This window comes from Rhinolophus hipposideros, assembly GCF_964194185.1.
Source record: "Rhinolophus hipposideros genome assembly, chromosome: 22".
Lineage (NCBI taxonomy): Eukaryota > Metazoa > Chordata > Mammalia > Chiroptera > Rhinolophidae > Rhinolophus > Rhinolophus hipposideros.
The window spans coordinates 11,704,765-11,727,504 of record NC_138068.1 but is presented as its reverse complement, the minus strand read 5'-3'; the positions used below and the strand labels follow the sequence as shown (position 1 = coordinate 11,727,504).

General features: G+C 39.7%; 1 long non-coding RNA gene across 1 annotated transcript; it reads right to left on the bottom strand.

The window, feature by feature from the left end:
- Positions 1–3,249: 3,249 nt before the first annotated feature.
- LOC308491083 lies at positions 3,250–18,150 on the bottom strand. Its single transcript, XR_013992275.1, has 5 exons — positions 18,066–18,150; positions 14,919–14,977; positions 9,481–9,607; positions 9,102–9,197; positions 3,250–6,215 (listed from the first exon to the last, which is right to left on the bottom strand). It is a non-coding gene; the product is annotated as an uncharacterized lncRNA (long non-coding RNA).
- Between the last annotated feature and the right edge of the window lie 4,590 nt (positions 18,151–22,740).

The following is a 22,740-nucleotide window of genomic DNA, read 5'->3' as shown; positions in this document are numbered from 1 at the left end:
TATTAGTTCTAGTAGGTTTTTCTGGATTTTTGTCTTGTTGTAGATTCCCTGGGATTTTCTACTGAGGCAATTATGTCACCTGCAAATACGGACAATTTTATTCCTTCTTTTCTGATGCGTGTGTTTTTTCCTTTTCTTGCCTTACTGCAGTTTAGAACTTTCAGCACTATATTGGATACGAGTGGTGAGAGCAGATATCCTTTCCTTGTTCCCGATCTTAGGGATAAGCATCCAGTCTTTCACCATAAGTATGTTAGCTGTAGGTTTTTATAGATGCTCTTTATCAAGTTCCCTTCTATTCCTATTTTTTTTTGAGAGTTTTTGTCATGAATTTCAAATACTTTGGTCAAATATTTTTTCTTTATTGATTGATATGGTCATGTGATATCAACCCAAGATCATTTCTTCTTTAGTTTGTTAATATAGATTACATTGATTGATTTCAAATACTGAACCATCCTTACATCCTTGCAATAAACCCCATGGTATATAATTCTTTTCACATATTCATGTCTTTTCATATGGTTAATAATCCTATTTGCTAAGGTTTTGTTAAGGATTTGTATGTATATATTCATAAGGAATATCATCAGGCTGTATTTTTCTTTTTGTACTGTAGTTTTAAAACCTTTTGATTTTGGTATCAGTGAATACTAGCTTTATAATATGAATTAGGAAGTGTTTTTGTTTAGTTTTCTGGAAGTGTGTAGAATTGGTGTTTTTTTCTTCTTTAAACTTTTGGTAGCGTTTTCCAGTGAGCTGGGCCTGGAGATTTTCTTTTTGAGAGTTTTAAATTATAGACTTTGATAAGTTACAAAAATATAACACTTAAAAAGCTATCAAAAGAGATACCTTCAAAAACACTATAAAAATAGGATTCTAAAAATATTCAACTAGCCCACAGGAAAGCATGACAAGGAAAACAGAGAAGTGAAAACAAACAGAAACAAAATGGCAGAGTTAGGCTCTAACATGTAAATAATTACATTAAATATAAATGGTCTAAATACACCTGTAAAAGACAGAGATTGACAGTGTGGCTAATCATGACCACACTATACACTGCCAATAAGAAACTTATTTTAAATAAAGTTATGTGGGCAGGTTAAAAGTAAAAGCAAGAAAAAAGGTATAAGGAAAACATGAATTAAAAGAAAGCAGGAGTGAATCAAACTGGAAGTGGGTTAAAAGGGTCTCTCTGCAGAACTAACATGGGAACCAGAGAGACCTGGGTTCAACGCCAGGGTCTGCTACTTGGTTTCCCTATAACTCCAGTAATTTTAAGGGACATTTGTAAGTCTTGTTTTCCTCATCTTTGAAATGGGCATGGAAAGAGAACTTACCTCACAGTCCTGTTTCAAATAGTAAATGTGATGTGGCATGTATACCCTTCCTTCATTGCTTGCTGTATAACAAGATCCTATTCAAGGGGTCTGGGCTGGAAGCAATTCATGATCCTCCTGTTCAGAGTGTGCAAAATTTGCACAGTGTTATACTCTGCAGAGACAATCAAGACTGTGTGACAATGGAAGATTTAGGACAACTTTCAGAGAAGTGAACTGAGCTGAATGAACTGGCAGGAAACAGAATTCACAAGAAAAGTCCTATTATTGGGTGTCTGCAAGGGCACAATCGAGGCAGGAGGGTGTCATCACGTCCAGGTCAGAAAATTCAATCTCTAATCCTCTCTAAAGATATACACTACGCTTTCTTTCTTTTTCCTTCATTCTTTCCAGATTGTCACCTTTGGCCTTTAATGATATGCCAATTGCCCTGTAATCTGACATATAAAGTTCAGAAGAGTAATATCGGAAAAACATTATAATTGTTATGGACTGAATGTCCCTCCAAAATTCATGTTCAAATTCGAACCCTCAATGTGATGGTATTAGGAGGTGGGGCCTTTGGGAGATGATTAGGTCATGTGGGTGGATTCCCTCATGAATAGGATTAATGCCCTATAAAAATGACCCCCTCCAGGGGAGACCCCTGGAGGTCTCCCTCACCCCTTTCTCCAGGAGCAAGAAGACAGCAGTCCACGCATCAGGAAGTGAGTCCTTAGAAGACACCAAATATGCTGGCACCATGATCTTGAACTTGCCAGCCTCTAGAATTGTGAGAAATAAGGTTCTATTGTTTATAAATCTGTGGTATTGTTACAGCAGCCCAAACAGACTAAGACAATAGTATTATCTAAATTTGCTTCTTTATTTTGAAAATTAATAAAATTGGGCTGGAGGCAATGTCATGATTAGAAGTTGCCCCATTATCAGTGCCCTGCTCATCATTCTACATAAAGTCAAAACAAGGCATACTAAAAAGTTTCTTCCTAGAAATGACAAGCAAAGGAGAACCATCAATCAAAAAGACACACTTGCCTGAAAGCCTTTTTCCTTCTCTGCCCTTTCCGGATTCTTGTGGATCCTCTGACTATAAGGATTAAAAGCATTAGTTTAAGACAGAAAAGAAGTATAGCTGGAACATATTTTCACATCAATGAATATTTCCCTACAAGATCATTTTTGATAACAGGCTGAAGAACCTAACGATTAACAGCACAGTTGGCTTAAATGGTGTAATCACAGGACTTACCCTTATGTAGTTACACTGTAGTGAATGAATGTTAAAACAAACAAACGAACATAGTTTTGCCTCTCCCTTAACTTTCAAACTTTCTTTGTCACCTGGTTTTAGACGCTTTTTTGAGGGGGCAAACCACACATTGTTGGATTTATTTTTTTTAACCAACTATTAAACTCTGCCTTTGATGTGTGAATTCACCTTGTTTATCTGTGGTATTCGGTTATTTTTTCATTTCTATTTGCTTACTGTATTTTGATTTTGTTTCTTTTTCACTTTCTTTACTTTTCCTATTTTAATCAATGTTCATATTATTTTTAAAAAATTTAGGAGAAATTTTACTAGGGAACAAAGGAAAAAATACAATCAAGAAGGCTAGGCCCAAAGGACAAGTGGTGTAGATACCTGAAAAGTCATTACAGAGATTTTTGGACACAGAAAAAATAAATGAAAGAAAAGGAATCTTAACTATGATCCTTACACCAAAACATCACTTTTGCTAACATTCAAATGCAATTATTTCAAGCTTGTTTCTTGAAAATTAAAGTGTATGAACAGAAATGTATGCTCATGTGTGTATATATATATATATATATATGTATATGTATATATATATGCATATATGAAGAAAAACGTTAAAAGCAATACCTATGTACTCATGATCCATTTAAAACATGAAGCTTACTCTCTCCTTAAATGTCAGCCCCTTCTTCTTCCACAAATGTAATTGCTATCCTCGATTTTGTTAATCATCCACTTGTTTTCCTTTGTAGTTTTACTTATTGTATGTGTACCCTAAACAATGTACTGCTGAATTCTGTTTTTAAACTTTACATAACTGCAATAACATGGTATCTATATTTTTTAATTCAACATTATTGTTGTAAGATATAATCTTGATGTGTTTAACTGAGATTACTCCTTTTTATTGGTATATATTATTCCCACTGTATGACCATAACAACATTTATTTATCTAGTCTATCATTAATGGACACTTGTTGCTTTTAGTTTTTAAAAAAATATTAGATAAAGCGTTGCAATGAACATTCTTGTAATGTGTGGTGACAGATGTACAATTTTCCCCAGGGCAGTGTTCTTCTGTGAGGGAGTAAATGGCATTCTGGATGAGCCTCTTCATCCTGTCCTTTCACTGACACATTTCAGGGTGTTCAGCATCTTTCGTTCTCTGACCTACTAAAGGCTAGTAGTACCCTCAGTCATAGTGACAACCAAGCCATCCTGATATTTTCAAATACCTTTTAGGATGTCCACTTGAGAACTACTGTTTTAGGGTATGTGTCTAGAAGTGGGATTGTTGGGCCACAGGTTCTTTGATTGCTCGATTTTCACTTATTGTTGAGATGCAGAGACAGTGGTGGGTTCCCATATGCAAATCCAACATACACATTATTCATGTTATATAGCACGATCATGTACTATACCCTATATGTAGCCCAGTATGCCTCTGACTTTTCACATATGTCTTTAATGCTGTTGTGTCAATGACATAAATTATTCATGCTTTTACAAAAGCTCCACATTTCACATTCTATTAAGAACAAAATATTTTGTTACCTTTTCTGTAATAAGTTTGGTGTCACATCTGACATATGACATCTAGTTAAACAATATTTCTACAAGAACATTTTTAATCCATATTCCTTAAAATGACATACTCCCCCTCAATATCTTTGAATACTTGTTGAAAGCTTTCACGCATTCAAAGCATTCATAGGGTTTCACTCCTGTATTAATCCGCTAATTCCAATTAGCTATCACCTATTGATAAAGACTGTCCTACAAGGGTTGACATCTTAGCGTTTCTGCTCTGCAATTTTGCTGATGTTCAATGAGTCTGACTTGGAGATGCAGGCTTCTGCATGGAGAGAGCGTTGATGGGAGTTTTCTTCTTGTGTGTTTTTCTTTGATGTTTGGTGAGGGCTGACCTCTGGCTGAAGGTTTTTCTACATTCATCACATTCATAGGGTTTTTCCCCTGTGTGAATCCTCTGGTGTTTTGTGAGTGCTGACTTTTCATAGAAAGTTTTCCCACATTCCGGACATTTGTAGGGTTTCTCTCCTGTATGAGTTCTCTGATGCACAACGAGGTTGGATTTCACACAGAAAGATCTCCAGCATTCATTACATTTATAGGGTTTCTCTCCTGTATGGGTCCTTTGATGTTGAGTAAGGTTTGACTTCACGCAAAAGGTTTTCCCACATTCATTACATTTATACGGTTTCTCTCCTGTGTGAGTTCTCTGATGCACCGTGAGGGCTGACTTCTGGCAGAAGGATTTTCCACATTTGTTACAGTCATATGGTTTTTCTCCTGTGTGAGTTCTCTGATGTTCAGTGAGGTTGGACTTCACAAAGAAGGATTTTCCACATTCGTTACATTCATAGGGTTTTTTCCCTGTGTGTGTGCTCTGAGGATGAGTAAGTTCTGTTTTCTTATGGAAGCTTTTCCCACATTTATTACTGTCATAGGTGTTCTTTCCTTTGTGAACTCTCTGATTTTGAGTGAGGTGTGACTTCTTAGTTAAGGTCCTCCCGTTTTCATTGCACTCATCTGTTCTTTTCCCCAAGTGCGTTCTCTGATGTTGAGCAAGTTTTGACTCCTTGCAGGAAGCTTTCTCACATTTACCACCTTCAGAGCTTTTCTCGCTTGTGTTAACTCTCTGACTTTGAGTGAGGTGTGACTTCTTTATTGCTTTTTCACTTTCATTACACTCATTGGGTTTTTGTATTGTGTGAATTTTCTGATATTGAGTAAGGCATGACTTTTCATGGAAGGGTTTCCCACATTTATTACAGTCACAGATTTTCTCTCCTGTGTGTGTTCTCTCATTTTGAGTGTGGTATGGCTTCTGCAAGGCTCCTTTACTTTCATTATACTCATCAGGTTTTCCTCCTGTGTGCATTCTCTGATGTTGAGTAAGGTTTGACTTCTTGCTACAGGATTTCCCCAATTTATTACACTCAGAGTGTTTCTCCCCTGTGCGAGTTCTCTGGTGTGCATGTTTTGACTTCATACATGAGGACTTCCCACTTTTACTGGATTCATGTGACTTCCTTTCCCTGAGGGTTCTCAGACAAGCATTAAACTTTAACTTTTGCATGAAGGCTCTTCTGTAATCATTACTTTCAAAGGGTTTCTCTCCTGTGTGAGTTCTCATATATGCAACATAGGCTGTTTTTTTATGAAAGGCTTTCCTACAATTATATTCAAAAAGCAGATGCAAATCTGAATTCTTCTGATGTTGAATAAAGTCATCATTATGACAGTGGGATTTCTTCTTTTGATCATTTTCACAGGACGTGTCCCCTGTATTAATTTTCTCATGCATAGTGTCAAGGAATTTACATCCATTGAAATCACCACACTTTTTTATTACATGGCTTCTATTACAAATAATTAATTCTGAAACACTTTTCAAGCTTGTTCCAAATGAGTCACATTTATGGGATATCTCTCTTGAAGGCACTGGATTTGTGGCCATATTAAATGCTTCTCCTAAGGCCTTACTTCTCTCCTTCATCGATGTTTTGTTGTTGATGAATAAAGCTTGCCTTGCATGTTTATGTTCATTGGCTTGGCTTCTCTCTTTCACGTTATTGACTTTCTGGACTTCTAGAAATATTAAAAATTAACATACATTATAAATCAAAACACATTTCTTAAGGAATGGGTTGTACACAAGTACCCTATGTTGAGTTGATTTTCAGGTTTTGGACACAGTCTCCTGGGATGAAAGAACTCCTAGGCAAGTATGTTATACTCTTTTGATTTGGTAACATGAAAACAAAGACAAAAAAAACCCCATCATACTACAGCAGAAAAATAGAGAGAAAGCTGAAAATTAATACAAGTAGCTTTGGCTTGCTACAAATATGACCTCAAAATAGGTAGAGAGTTTGAAATAAAGCACAAGGAATGGTGAACTGAGAACAAAGGATGTAAGGAAAACAACTGATCCAAAGATGGAGGACAGTCAAGGAATGGAACAAAAATAAGGGACACAGAGTAGGGAGATTGAAGGGCGATCGAGGGAAGTGTCAGAGCAAAGATTAAGTGAGGAGGCAGATTACAGACTAGAACCTTTCCTTCTCTCCCCCATACTTTTTTAATTACTGTAGTAGGATCCTTAGTACAGTCTACACGCTTCCAACCTCTTCCTCCTCTTTTCCAACTCCCAACTAAATTTATGAAATTATTAATTTCCCTTGGTCTAATGGTCAGTCCTATAGCTCTAGCTCCATCTCTCCCTATAGCTGTGATACAGAAAAACAATGTCCAAAGAGAACGGTAAGACACATGAGAGGACAAGCCATGCTCGCAACAGGATCCAATCCACCTCTATATTCTGATTGATGGTGTTATCATTTGATCTAGTAGGTTAATCAATAGTAACCTGTCCTGACATCCCCACTTTTCCCACTTTGAGTCTGCCGACTTACTTTACCAACTGATTGTGTCTTGTCACGATACTAATTTTTAATTCTACTTTTATGTCATGTTTCGTCTTCTCTGATGTTTCTTTCTATGAGAACTCAAGCACCTGGCTATTCGACTTGGTCCTAGAGCCTTTATTAATTTTTGTCTTTAAAATTTTTGGCTATGGGCAATTATTAGTATCCTCTGCTATTCTCAGTTTATGCAATAACATCAACTGTATGCTTAAAAACTGATGACTTTTCTGTGGTAGATAAAACAGTCAATATGCTAGCAAGGAAAATTTGATATTGAACGTTTATACTAGTTTCTTACACCTAAATTCACAATGCATGTTCAAATGATCATCCCACAAGTCTACAATATTGCCAGCTCCTACCAAAGCAGGGTATTTAATTCCATATCTTGAGCATTTTCAACCGAAGACTCACTCTCACGTTCTTCACTGAGTTAGCACATTCCATTCTCAGCTCTACCCAGAACCTAAGCTACTTTCCCATTATTTAAAAAAATCTCTTCACCATTTTAAGTCCCATTTGTGGTAAATATTGCAAGTAAATAGTGTCTGTACAATATGTTCTGAGACTATTTCCTAAGTACTAGTTTATATGGTGCTTTCTCTCTACTTCTACTTTTCATGATTAAGGCAGATTTGCATTTCTTTTGGCAGTTTTTCCACCATTTTTTGTTTTGTTTCTTTTTGTTTTCACATTTGGTATTTCAGCTGCCTTCAACCTACAATAAATATAGAGCTTTTTTTTTTTTTCTTTTTGTTTTTTTGTTTTTAACTTTCCTTGGGGCGTTTGGATAATTTCCAGGAAAAGGAGGGACAATGCCAACTTCACATTTGCATTTGCATAGTGGAACTCACTCCTTTCTTCTAGAAACTCTTTGTTCATTTGGCTTCTGGAATACCAGTCTCCTGGCTCTGTCCCTACATACTGGGTCCTTCTTCTCTGTCTCTCTTGCTAGAATCTTGTGTCTTCCTGACCTCCAAATGTAGTGCTTAAGGGTGGAGTCCTTGACTTCCTCTCTTACCTATTATCTCACTGAGAGTAGAATTCAGTCTTTACCAGGCCTGTAAATTTCTTCCCCCAGCTAAGTCTCTGCCATCTTTTGCGCCTTTCTCCTCAGGAAACCCTCTTTGGTCCTGACTTCCGTGCTGTTCCCTGATTCCACTAGGCCCACCCCCGTCTTAGAGGCTTGGAACTTGCTGTCTCCAATAACTCATGGCTCACGCCACCCCTTTGTTCTAAACTCCATTCCACATTTTTTGTTCAAATGTTCACCTCCTCAAAGAGGCCTTCCCTGACTTCCCTTCCAAAATATCACTCCCTGTCAGTCTCTCTCTTCTTCACCTGACTTTAGCTTTTCAGAATGCTGATTACTACCACACACAGTATGTATTTATTTGCTAACTGGATCTACTGATAGGAGACTGCTTTTCTATCCTTTCTGCTTTTTATGTGACTGGTGCATGGCAGGCACTTAATAAATATTGTTGGGGGCGGCCGATTGGCTCAGTTGGTTAGAGTGCAGTGCTCATAACACCAACGTTGTCAGTTCGATTCCCACATGGGCCATGAACTGCACCCTCTACAACTAGGTTGAAAAAATAATGACTTGACTTGGAACGAATGGGTCCTGGAAAAACACACCATTCCCCAAATAAACAAATAAATATTGTTGAATAAAATAATGTATCAATAAATGCATATTTACAGAGTGTTTGGTACTGGAGGGAACAAAGGCTATTATTGAACAGAAAAAAAACAGAGAAATAAAGGGCTAGGATGAGGGAAGTTGCAATTGGATTCTACAAAAACCAAGCAAATATCTCTACAAATGTTCCACAGAAAACAAAAGAATTATATATGAAAGTTAAAAATTATATATTTGGAGGCTACTATTTAAGGCATGGAGGTCATCTGTCTTTAGTCACGTCGAGAAGCCTTGAGGCTCAAAAAGAGATTTCTGGAACCCATTTCCCAGATCCCCAGCCCTGAACTGGGTACTTGGGATCCAGTTTCCCCCAGCCGCCGCTGTCTGATCTCATTAGCTCACCTGGGTGGCGCTGACTTGGGAGTTCTCTCTTTAAGAGCCACGCTTCTTCTCCTTGCTCCAACTTGAGTATCAGCTCAGGTTTGGTAACACAGTGCCCTGTTACGAGAAATGACATGGCTGTGGCAACGTTGCTTAGCGTTCAGGCCCTTTGAAGAATCAGAAGGGAGGAGTTTTAGAAGCTGTACAACAATGGGGCCCTCGTCAAAGAAGACCCTTTCACTAAGGAGGTAAGAATACAACATTCTTTCAAGTTCCTTAAAACAATCTTTGAAGCCGCAACATCAACCCTAAAACTCATGACACTCTACAATGATTTGCTTCCTAAGATGGGACACGCGTGCCGTTGCGAGTTGCATGGGGCATGGGAAGCTGTGCTTACCCAGGGACACCAGGTGTCTGTAGTTCTCCAGCGTCACATCCCTGTACAGGTGCCTCTGAGCAGAGTCCAGCAGCTGCCACTCCTTTGGGGTGAAATCCACTGCTATGTCCTCAAACAACACCGACCCCTGCAATAGCCCAATCCTGCTTAATCCAAAGAGCTCAAGACCAATCGCATGGGAAATACGTATGGGAACTCATCCTACTGTGTTCACTGCTAAGAGTTTACCAGGAAATATTACAAAGGCTGTCTATGGACCTTCCTTCATGTCGTACTTTGCAGGAGAAACAGAAACCATAACAGAAATACTCAGCCTCTACAGTTATTTATTAATTCATAAAACAATTTGAGTTCCTCTGCATGCCTACAACTGTTCTAGTTTTGGAGGACGCTAGGGCAATGAAGGCACTAGTCCTGTTTTTAAGTTTACAGACCTACGAGGAGACTTTTTACATAGACATACACATGCAATAATGAATTATGGGAGCCAGAAATAAAGTGTGTGCAAAGTAGAGTAAGGTTACAAAGGGGGAGCAGGGTTAGATATCTTTGTTTTTCAAGGTTATGCTTCACTGAGGAGATAAAGATTAGCTTGCATACCAACAGTGAGTTTTCTGTGAGCCTGGGGCAACAATATTAGCAAAGGGATAGAAACATTAAAATCACATTCAATTAAGGGAATTGCAAGTAGTACCGTGTGACAGAATAAGGTTGGGGGCTTTGATGAGATAAAGAACAATAGAGGTATTTAGTGGTCAGACACCGAGAATTTTTCTCCTGTAGGCTAGTGGATTTCAAATATTTAGTCACCCCATCAATAAGAACTCCTCAGTATCCCTCAGTGTATTTACTTAGAAATTACACTACTGTATATCACTCCAGCCAGACACCAAAAGTAAAGCTTCACTTTCTTATTTTTTTTAGATACAAAAGAAACATAAAAGGGCATTCTAATCCTTTCTTTACATACCATACATTACTTGATGATGCAGTTGTCTGGGGTGGACACCCCTACTTTGGAGATTACTTCTGAGGACACTGGGGACCTATAAGTAAGGGACATGATCAGCTTTATATTTTAAAAGTAATGCTCCAGAAGCAGAGTGGAGAGTGCTTGACAGCTGTGGTTCTCAATCAGACATGATTCTGTCTGCCAGGGGGCATGTGGCAATGTCTGGAGACAAGCGAGGAAAGGGTGCCACTGGTAGTGAGTCCAGAGGGTGCCGGTGAGTCCAGAGACGCAGCTCACCATCCCACAATGCACAGGACAGCCTCTACAAACCAAGAATTATCTCGCCCCAAATATTGATGTTGTTGCGGCTGAGAAAGCTGTTTGCAAGGGACGTCCGAGAGGAAGGTCATAGACTTATAAGAGATGACCACCTATTTTAATGTAGTAGCAAAAGGATTTAGAAGTGGGAGTTCATTGTAAGTGGAATTAATCAGCAACTGGTTATGAAATGAAGGGAAAATGGAGCATGACCACCAGGTTATCTGCAAGCACAGCTGGGTCAATGCTGGTGCCATATTCTGAGACTGACAGGAGAAGGAATAGGGTGGGCAGGAGAGAGCTGAATCTCAAACACGCTATACTTAAGGCATCGGTGACACATACAGGTGGAGATGTCCCGGTGACAGCTGGTTACAGTATCTTGGAACTCAGGGGAGAGCTCTCGGATTAGGATACACTTGGAAATCAGGAGTATTTCAGTGGTAGCTGAAGCCATCTAAACAGGGAACTTGTTCACAAAGAGCATGGAGACCAAGGACAGAACCTGAGGGACAGCAGCGGAAGGACAGTAGGCCCTGATGACCAACAGGGACCCAGAACCGGAAGTTAGCAGCTGTGTCTGCAGCATCTAGAACAGCCCTGATCCCCAGTGGTGCTCAATGAGCAGCTGTCAAACAAATGAAAAGGAGGCTCACAAGTCACTGGTAGGGACAATTTCAAGAAAAAGTGACTCGTAACGCGACACCATGGACTGGGCACACACACTTATCTCCTTTGCTTTCAAAGCTAGAGCAGGGAGAGACATCCAAACACTAACACGCTTATCAGAGTAGAGGAGCATTGGGCAAGAGTCAGCAAGTGAGAAATTCTGACTAGTTTCTGGAAGATACAGAGTGGGAGGGAGACAGTGGAAGCACTGAGTAACACAAGTACTGCTGTACTCCTTAGGGTGTCCTCTACCCCCTTCCACAGGTGTTGCCTGAGAATTAACACTCAGGAGAATGGTCCCTATAACGAAACAGCGACTTCTCTCCAGGGGTCTGTGTGAACTCTGCAACCCAACCGAGTAGCATTGTACTGTGCTTAGTATCTTGAGATGGTCACAGCTTTTTCTTTATTTAATTTTTTAATTTTTTAAAGATTTTTTATTGGGGAAGGCGAACAGGACTTTATTGGGGCACAGTGTGTACTTCCAGGCCTTTTTTCCAAGTCAAGTTGTTGTCCTTTCAATCTTAGTTGTAGAGGGCACAGTTCAGCTCCAGGTCCAGTTACTGTTGCTGGTTGCAGGGGGCGCAGCCTACCATCCCTTGCAGAAATCGAACCAACAACCTTGTGGTTGAGAGAACACGCTCCAACCAACAGAGCCATCTGGGAGCTCAGTGGCAGCTCAGCTCACGGTGCCATGTTCAATCTTAGTTGCAAGGGGCGCTGCCCACCATTCCTTGCGGGACTTGAGGAATCGAACTGGCAACCTTGTGGTTGAGAGCCCACTGGCCCATGTGGGAATCAAACCGGCAGCCTTCGGGAGCTCCAACTGCCTGAGCCACTGGGCCGGCCCACAGCTTTTCTTTTAAGGCATTGCTAAGGAAATAAACTGACACTCTCTGCCATTAGGTAAGGCACTGCCCCCTTTGGCAGGGGAAAGAGGGGTCCCCTCGTGCTTCGCTCCCCTCTGCACAGCCTAAAGAGAAGCCTGTCTGTACACTTCTCCCAACAATTCACGTGAGGACCCACGTCAGTCCATCCATTCAAGGGTAAAGCTTGCCCAGGAAATACCTCTGCACTGCCAAGTAAACACACATCAGCTACCTATACTGATCTAATGAGGTTTTTACCTTTCTGTTCACACAGAAAACAGAAGAAGGCCCAGAGGGAGGAGGAAAACCAATAATCTAAAAAATAAGCCTCAAGAACAGACTTGAAGACTGTTAAACAAATTTAATGTCAATAAAAAGCAACAACCCAAAGGATAAGTACCAAAACGAATGAAGACTGAAGACCATGAAAACAAGTTTATTGAAGAGAATAACTATTGAAGAGAATAGCTATAGAAGAGAATAACTTTTGGTGTCCCCAAATTGATGTAAGAGTCTTACTTCCATAAAGTGAGAAGAGCTGGTTGAGAAAAAAAGGAAAAACCCACAGATACTAAATATTCTGTTGCCGACTTATGAAAACAAATAAGCAAAACTCTCAAGAGAAGGCTTGAAAACAAAATGACTATATAAATGAGCAAATCTCTCAACACATAGAACAAAAACAGAAAAATAGAAATGAAAGGAAAGTAACAAAACCCAGACAGCCGATCGGGAGAGGCACTGACAGTCTAATGGGATTTCTGGATGACAAGAACAAAGAGGCTAGAGGGAAGGAAAAGAATCACAGAAATAACTGAAAACATCCCAGAGCACAAGAGTCTTCATCTTAAGAGAACCCATCCAATTACCACGTAGGCAGCCTGAGAAAAGAACAAATAACCAGACACTGCCTGGTGAAATATTTGAAACCCAAGGATAAAGAAAAACTTGCAAGAAGGAAAAATAAAACAGGTTATTTATGAAAAAATGAGAATCAAACTGCCACATGACTTTTCCCCAGTCTCTCCAAATGTCAGGAGATAATAGAGATGATCTTTTCTCATAATACTCTAAAGGAAAAGGATCTCAAAGCAAAATCCTATAACCAGTCAATCATTCATGTAACGGGGCAGAGTAAAGGCACTTTCAGATACCCAGATTCAGACAGCACACAATCACAGCCATTCCGTGATATATTCCAGAGGCCTCTATTAAAATTCAACAGAATCTGAGAAAGAAGACATGACATATGTAAATCGTGGTGGACAAACAGAAGGGCGCTGAAGAACTGGTTCCTCATAAAACCAGAGAAGGGCTGCAAGTGGGTGATTTACAGACATGGGGCTAACTCAACAGGAAGCACTTTCTTTTAAAGTTATTTATAAAGGGTAGGTAGGCAAAGTTTTACATTTCTTGACAAAGCTACATATTGTGGGAAGCAAGCGTGAGAATTCCTGAACTTTGGAAGAGGAGCTGATGGTAAAGCTACAGCAGGCCACCAGTTCAACCACAGGCCACCTGGAATGGGTAATACAATCAGCCACTGACGACAGAGAGGGTCTGGCCCTCAGGACGAGCTAGGACTGCCAGTCCTAATGGTCCCTACAGGGTACTTCAAACCCTCTTTCTACCTAAGGAGGGTTGCCAGATTCAGTAAATACAAAATACAGGGCACCCAGTTAAATGGAACTTCAGATAAACAACGAGTAAGTTTTTAGTCTAAGTATGTCCCATGCAAGATATAGTTTGTCTTACATGCCGTGTGTCTTATCTGGCAACCCTATGCCTAAAAGATCTCCCATTCCAAGTTCTTGGGCAAGTTGGGACCCAGCAGACGATAACTTACAACCAACAATGGGTGGACTTGGGTTTGGGGTCTCCCATTGGGGCAGGGGGAAGTACAGACAAAATGAAATGGTCCATATGTTGAAAATTGGTGAAGCTGGGACAAGTATACTGGAGTTATTACATCTAGGTAAAGAATTTAACAGTGACTAGAATGTAAAAGCAGCTGGAAATTGTAGGTATATTCTAACTGCCCAACTATTATTATTTTGTCACTTTATCTTCAAACTTGCGACAGCAAAAACAATCAGACAATGTTTGCTGAAATTTCAAGAGTTATTGTCCAAGTAGCTAGAAAGTGTGATGCAGTTAACAAAAAATTCCTGAAATAAAGTTTATTATGTAAAAAGAAAACGAAAAAGAAAAGCGTTAGTTGATGTCCACAAAAAAGGAGATGAGGGAGGCATATATCTTATTTAGATGATACTATAAAAACAATTCCTAATGATAAACGTCTAAGTAGTACTTTGTTTTGTGCACCTGAAACTAATAAAAGAAAATTGTAAAAAAAAAAAACCCAAAAAAACCAATTCCTGATACTGATAGAAGAATGTTTATCTGTGTTAAACACATCAAAGGTCATCAGTAATAGAGGAAAAAGACTACGTAGACCTTCACAACCACTGGAAGAGGGAAAAGGGAAGTAAGACGATAATGCAGGAAAAAAATCAGGAAATGAAAAAAATGAAGAAAAACAATTGACAAGAAAGCATGGTTACTAAAAATGCAAAAGAACATTTAGGTTTCACTGAAAAAAAAAATTGGTAATAAGTATAACAACTCACCTGGGATATGTTCATTTTCTCCTGCTCCTGGAAAAGTTTAGAGAACGGCGAAGGCAGAGCTGGAGAAAGGAAAGGAACAAAGACATCGTGAGAACTATGGTCTACCTGGAAGGTCCTGAAAGCACCTAGAAATCCATACACACCAGCTGACAAATGGCCACAAGGTGGGAGACCCTTTGGAAAGGGCAGGTATACCGAGGGGACTGCTGTATCCCTCGTATAACCATGGGGAGCTAAGAGAAGCAGATTTTTCTTTGGGGAAAGTAAATATTTTTTTCTTATTGGCTTCTTGCAATGTATAGCGTCCTTAGAGTTAACCGCAGACAAATATAAAACAAGACAGAGTCCAGCTAAGGAAGACTTGGTTAAACAAATCAGAGCATAGCAAGGACAACACGCCATGCCTTCAATCCATTATTAAACATATTATATTCTGAATGTTTTGATGTCTCGGGTTTACTTTAATCCAGTAGAGGAAGGTGGAAGTGGGAAAGTGTATGTGTATGTGTGTGTGTGTGTGTTTGTATGTGTGTATGTGTGTGTGTGTGTGTGTGTGTGTGTTAGGGGGTGGGGGGAGCACAGATGAAATAAATGGTCCATATGTCGAAAACTGCTGAAGCTGTGACAAATATACAGGAGTCATTATATTATTTACTTTTGTATATTTTGAATATTTCCGTTAAGAAAATGTAAAAATCACGCAACAACAAAAACCTGATAGGATTTGTTTATATTTTATTTATATTTTTAACTCCTTGAGGCTAAAGAATTAATAGGAACCTCTAACAACAGGGATGGTGTGCTTTAAGGAAGTTGTTGGTTTTTTTTAAAGGGATTTGCTATCCTTCGGTTGAAGTGTCTCTAGGGACTTTTTATTAAGAAACTTGTTTTGACTTAACTGCGACATGGTGGCCAGAACAGTGGTTTGAGAGTAGGGGACCTTGGTGCTCCTTTTGGTTCTGCCATTAATGATTAATGTAAACTAGATAATAATAATCCAGGTATAATAACATTAGTGATACTGACACTTGTATAGTGCTTATTATATAACAGCCATTGTTCTAAGCACTTTACATACATCACTTCATTTATTCCTTAAAATAAAGCAAGATGTAGGTACTATTATTACGCCCATTTTATAGATGAAGAAATTGAGGGGAAGAAAGTTAAAGTAATATGGTAGAGCTGGGCTTTGTTTGAATCCTGGCAGGTGGGCTCCAGAAACTTTGTACTTAACTCTATGCTGATTACTCCCTCAGGTCCCATATTGTTCACTTTTAAAAAGAGGCAGGATTCTTATAACCCCTCAAAACCCTTCCTACACTCCAATAAAGGAAGGAATGGGGCGTGGGTAGCATATCCCTAAGTTCCAAATGTGGTGATGGGCGTGGTTTAAGGGCAGTGCAGAATCCTGGGAAAGGGACTAGAAAATGAAGAGTGTGGGGAGAAGTTTCCAGAAGGAGTGGAGCTAGTGTTTCCCTGCCTGGCCTTCCTCCCAGGCCATGTCCTCACCAACTGTCCATAGAATTTCCTCTTCCCACGAAGCCTGCCTCTTGCCCACCACTCTCAACCAAGCTAACCTCTCTCTTCTGAAAGTTGTCCCTCCGCTGACTGGCAGTTCTCGACAATCTCTGATGTGGTGATGTCACTCAGGGCAGAAGGGCCAGAAACTGCCTCTGAGCGAGCAAATACAGAACCTGCTTGTTTCTCAGATCTCTGCCCTGCAGCTGTGGTGGGGCCCTCCCAGGTGTGCCCACCTTCTTTCCTCACAAGAGCTGTGTGACCCAGGGAAATTGCACCAGGCTGGAGGGGGTAAATTAAAATAACTGGAATCTTTGGCCCAGGTCCCAACTGTCTCGGAATTCACCATCCCCTACAACGGTAGTTTTCACAGTATGGTACTCAAACTGGCAGCAGCAGCAGCGTCACCCGGGAACTTGACAGAAATGTAAATTCTCAGGCCCCTTTCCAGGCCCACTAAGTCAGAACAGAACCTCTGGGAGTGAGCCCCGCCAGCTGTTAGATTTTAACAAGCCCTCCACGTGATTCTCATGTATGCTTGAGAGCCACTGCCAGAAAATCTGGCTTGGGAGTCTGTCAACTGCTGAGGGCACAGGGCAGATGGACAAGGAAGGGTCTAGAAGCCTCACTTCTGCAGTAACCTGAGGGTTCTGAACAGATACCAAGAAATCTCTAAGAGCCTGTAAGGAAGACTCAGTCCTGTACCCTCCAGGTTCTTCCTCGTGGCTCTAAGGGATGTGCCACTCTGCCTAGTACTGGGCCAAACCCTACGTGGGGCGTGGGAATAAACCTGAGAGGTTTGCGCCCAGCTCCTTCAACCACTGGCGCTGAGACTTCACCTCCAGAGTCTTGGTTAAAAGGGAGTTGTTAATACCGACTTTACAGGGAGTGTTTGAGAACAAATATACTTAATGAAAAGAACATGAGGAAGGCAATTAACATTTCCCAGGGGCGGAGTGAACGTCAGGACCTGTGCTGAGTGCTTTACAGGTGCGATCGCATCCCATCCTCAGAACGACCTGGAGGCAGGTTTTAGGAATAACGTCAATTTACAGATGGAGACACTGAGTCTTACAGGCTCATCCTTTTGCCTATGGGGAGACCCGGTGGCAGCGCTAGAATTTAAACTTCTTCGTTAAAAGTCGGATTCGTAAATCAGCCTGCTGTACTGCACACCCACCACCTGCCCTTGGCCTGCCGGCGTATAATAAATGTTGTAAGAGTTTCTCCTCCCGAGAGCAGACGAGATCGGGCGCGTTCAGGGTGGTATGGCCGTCGACTGGCCTTCATTCTCACCCCCGCTGGTGGTGTGGATTTGACTGGCTAATGAATGGCTGCTCACGGCCCATGCAAATTCGAGGTGCTTCTGGAAACAGTTCTTTAGCATTTGCATGCCTTTTTTCTCAGCGCACTTTATTCTGACCGAAAACCCATGCCCTTATCCTCCTCGTGGAACCTGCAGGTCCGCAGCCAAGCTCCTCTGTCACTGGGCTTTCTCTAGGGGCAAACGCCGAACAAGGGCTACCGAGTCAGCCCGCGTGGGATTTGCGCAGGTTTTTGCTTCCACCAGGTGTGGGCAAACCTACCCCAAGCCTGGCAAAGCAACCCTCGAAACTCGGCTCTCACCTGTAGTGCACGTCCTCCACGCGGGACCCTGTCACCGAACGACGCGCACACGGGGAGTTCTCTGCCCCGCGAAGCTGGAGCCAAGGGCGCGGGAGAACAATGAGGAAGAACTGCACATGCGCAGGAGTGTGAGGCCCACTTCCCTGGGCTCTCCCGGTAATCCATCAAATTGGATCCAATTCAGGACTCCGTTTCCCATAAGCCTCCGCGCCCCTTTCCTTAGGGACTATCGTAAGAGTTCCTGCCTTATTTGGTGAATTGGATGATTTGTTGTCCACGGTCATCTCTACTTTGGGGCCTGGGTTCCTTGGTAACCCCGGGATTAGGGATCTGGACCCCACTCCACTTACAACCAGTTTCCCTTTATGTCAACTGCACATACGAAAACATAAAAATTCAACTACACTAAAAACTGAACTAAACTACTAGAAAATAAAGCCCAGCTATATAGGAAAAGGTTAATACCACCACCAGAAATTCTTTTCTCAAACACCATCTCCACCCAAAACGGGGGATTTCAAAAGTAAAACACTGAAACTGTAGATAAAAGGGCAAATGCACATAAATCACAGGAAGACTTGATGAAAAGAAAAGCACTCATAATTTCCTCTCCCAGAAAGGGCCATGTGAGGTGATATTTTTATTAAAATAGTGGCCTAAAAGTTCAATGTTACTTTGATCTTTTCATTAAACATGTAGTTAATAATTTTCTTACTCTTTTTACATTTTCATTTTGAACATTTTTAAACTTACAGAAAAGTTGCACGAATGATTCATTCTGAATGAGCACCTATGAACTATTTTCTTAAATCTACCAATTGTTAATATTTTACCACTTCTGCATTCTCTCAATTTCTTCTCTCTCTCTTACTCTCCAATGGAGAGGGTAAGTTGCAAACATGGACTGTCACCCCTAAAACTAGCATGTATTTCCTAAGAACAAGGGCATTCTTTTATGTAACCACTACACAATTATCAAATTCAAGAAATTGAACACTGATTTATTATCAAATATGTAGACTATATTCCAATTTACCCCATTTCACAATAATATCCTTTATACCTTTTTTCCCTCATCATCCAGGATCCAATTCATTCATTACATCCAGTGGTTGTATCATTTAGACTCCTTTAATCTAGTCCCTCAGCCTTTCTCTGTCTTGTAGGACACTAGTAATTTTGAAGAGGACAGGCTAGGTGTTTTAAAGCATGTTACTTCATTTGTGTTTGTCTGACTGTTTCCTCACGATTAGATTCAGGTTACACAATTCTTGGCATAACATATGGACGTAACATTTGTCTCAGTAAATCACACCAGATCAGTTTCATATACATGATGCCATTTTTAGTAATATTAACTTTGAACCTATGATTAAGATAATGTGCAGGTCAATATACTTTTACATCAATTGTTTTTCTTATGCCAATGATAGAAATAGGAAATAAGCTCCATTCACAGTAGCATTCAGTTTCTAGGACTAGGTTAACAACAATTGGACAGAATGTACACAAAAGAAACTATTACCCTCTATTGTGTGACATTACAGATGTGAATGAAGACATGTCTTGTTTTCCTAGATGGGAAGACTCAACATTCTTTAACAAAATTTCAATCAAAATATCAATAATTTGAGTGATGTGGTTTCTTTACTTTTTCTTTTCTTTTGTTTTACCTAACAGAACACATCTAAATTTCATCTGGAAGAAGAACAACCCTAGGATAACAGCCAGGACTTAAAAACAATCAGAGTACTTCCCACAAGACATGAATATTTATAATATTAATATAATATTCAAAAGGTTGCCTCTGGCTCTTTAGCAGAGCAGGTACAAACCCAAGAATTCATTAGAATTTAGAGTATGATGAAGGGGAAATTTCCATGTTGGGGGAGAGGAGAAAAGGGGCAGTCAGGAAATCGTATAAGGAAACCAGAGGCAATGGGGGAGAGTGGGAAGATTATTTTTCTTGTTCATACACGTTATAACACAAATTTCATATAGACTCTTGATTTAGCATTTTAACGGTAAACCACCAAGTACCCAGAGAAAACATAAAATAAGTTTCTCATTTAATCTATGGGTAAGGATGGCAAGTTGTAAAACCATAAAAGAAATGACTGCTGAATTTTACTCTAGAAAAATTTAAAACCTTACTTTCAGACAACAAAAAAAAATCAAATAAAAAACACTTGGAAAATATATTTGTTAAGTATATAAAAGAAATGGTTTATTGGCTTCATTTAATTATCTCTTACACATTTATAAGAAGATCACAGTACCATAAAAATGATCTATGAATATGAAGGTGAAAGTAATAAAAGAAAAAAATGCAAATGAGGAATAAATATGTGAAAGCAGCCCATAAACTACAAATAAAAAATGCAAATGTTTTTTGGACTTTACCATTGGCAAAGATTATAAAGAAAAATGGTATCTAGGGAGGACAGAAGTTTAGGGAAATGTTCATTCTCATAAATTTCTATTTGGAATATAATTTACAAAACAATTTGGAGGCCACTCTGTACCAAGATGTAAAAGAGCACGCACTTTAATGCAGCAATTCTATTACTAGAAATATGACCTAAGGAAACAGTTGTCCAAGGATACATGTACGCATATAAGTACATTTCTTACAGTTTATAGTAACAGCAGCACATTGTCAAAAATCTAAACGTAAGGAAGAAAAAAAAGAAAATCACTTGTAGGAATCCATAAGGTAGGGTATTAGGTAACCATTACAAATTATAATGCAGAGCTATATGAATTGACATGGGGGAAGATTACAATATATTGTGATATATAAAATGCTCTTTACACAAGAACGTAAGGCATTAATTCATTTTTTGTAAAAAGCATACGTGTCTCCTAAGGATATGAGAAACGAAAAAGCCAAACGCAAGAACAAAATTGAACCAAAAATTAAAATTAAAATCACTTTCACGCATTAACAATAGAGAAGTCCATGAAAAGATTTTGTTTATAAAGACCGGGAAGAATTCTAAACCTGCATCATTCAATTCCAATTTCCCCACAGTAATAGACGTAGAGTTGGAAAGATGCATTCTCAGGGAGAATACATTGATATCTATTGTGGAATATACCTGCCCTAATGCTGCCTTTTTTTATTTTTAGCTTTGATGTTGTGGAGCGTTCACCAGTAAATTAACAGCACAGTGCACTGTGGTGTTTATTTAAGTGTCTTTGTAGTATCTTACAACATCTAAATTACACTTCAAAATAATCGGTCTTCATGAATTTTTAAGCCCCCTAAGAGCACAACCATTTAATGAATATTTGGATGAGACGGGTATAATAATTAAAATATTTTAAACTTTAATAACAGTGAATGTTAAAATAACTGCCAAAATTACAAAATTATTCAAGATATTCTAAATCATTAGTAACAGTGTGCTTATCCAAGAACACTTATTCCAAGACCAACTTTTCAAACACCCTACAGTAAAGTTTATTTCCCTATAGAACCTATCCCTCACCCGTCCCCCTTTGCCCTGGCTTACCTCTCTCCTGTCAAAGTCTGCCCACAGCTTCTCCTGTCACACAGTATTCGATGGCTCATGGATGTGGTGGTATCATTCTGGCTTTGTTCACTATACATGGGAGAATCAGGAACTGCTTCAGACTCACCTATCTAGGACCTACTTAGTCTAGGGATCTTTTAACTCTGCCCTATAAGGTCTCAGGTTAGAGTGGGTGCTTTTCAAGGTACTTCTAGAACCATCTCCTTCCTTCTCTTGAGCTTGTGTTTCTGTGGATCTTGAACCTGGACCTGGGAGTCAAGTTAACTTGATGTAGAACCTCTAACTTGGACCACAAACTAAACGTCAGACTGGGCTATAAACTCTGAACAGCTGCTGAGGACAGAGGCAGGCTAGAGAGGTTAGGAGAGGGTCAGAATCCTGACTGCCATACCCTTTGGAATGCAATCACCACATAGTAAGATTAATTCAATATTTTCTCCACAATTATTTGGCATGTGGGTTACACTGATGTTAAGGATAAAATGATGCAAACATTGTCTTTATCTTAGGCATAAACATACATTGAAAAAAATAAAATTTGGAGTAAATATGTTTGAATCTCAGCAACTTCATCCACTAACAATATGACCTTCACTCTACCTCTATGAGCCTTAGTTTACTTATTAAAATGAGGATGTAAGCCCTAACCTCATGCCTTGTGAGGGCTGAGATAGTTAACCTAAATAAAGAGGCTTGTAATAACCATAGTAACATTGATTGGCTGCCTGTGGTCCTATTAGGTACTAGGCAATGTGCACAGAATCATCTGGGGACCTTGTTAACATGCAGATTTTTATTTGGCTGATGTGTGTGGGGTCCAAGAATCTGCATTTCTAACAACCTCTGGTGATGCCCTTGCTGTTGCTGGTCCCCCACATTGTAGCAGCAAGGTGCTAAAGCTTTTCCTTCTTACCATTTAATCCTTATAACACCTTCATGTTTTGAAAGAGGAAACTGAGAATTACACAGATTAAATAACTTGTTCAAAGTCAGATCTGGGATTTGAAGCCCAGCATGTTTGGTTCCATGAAACACACAAGCACTGATCATCATTATCCTGGTCCTCATCATGGAAACACACACTCACACACACAATTAAAGAACATCATTAGAGATAGAAGTTATGAAAACTGAAA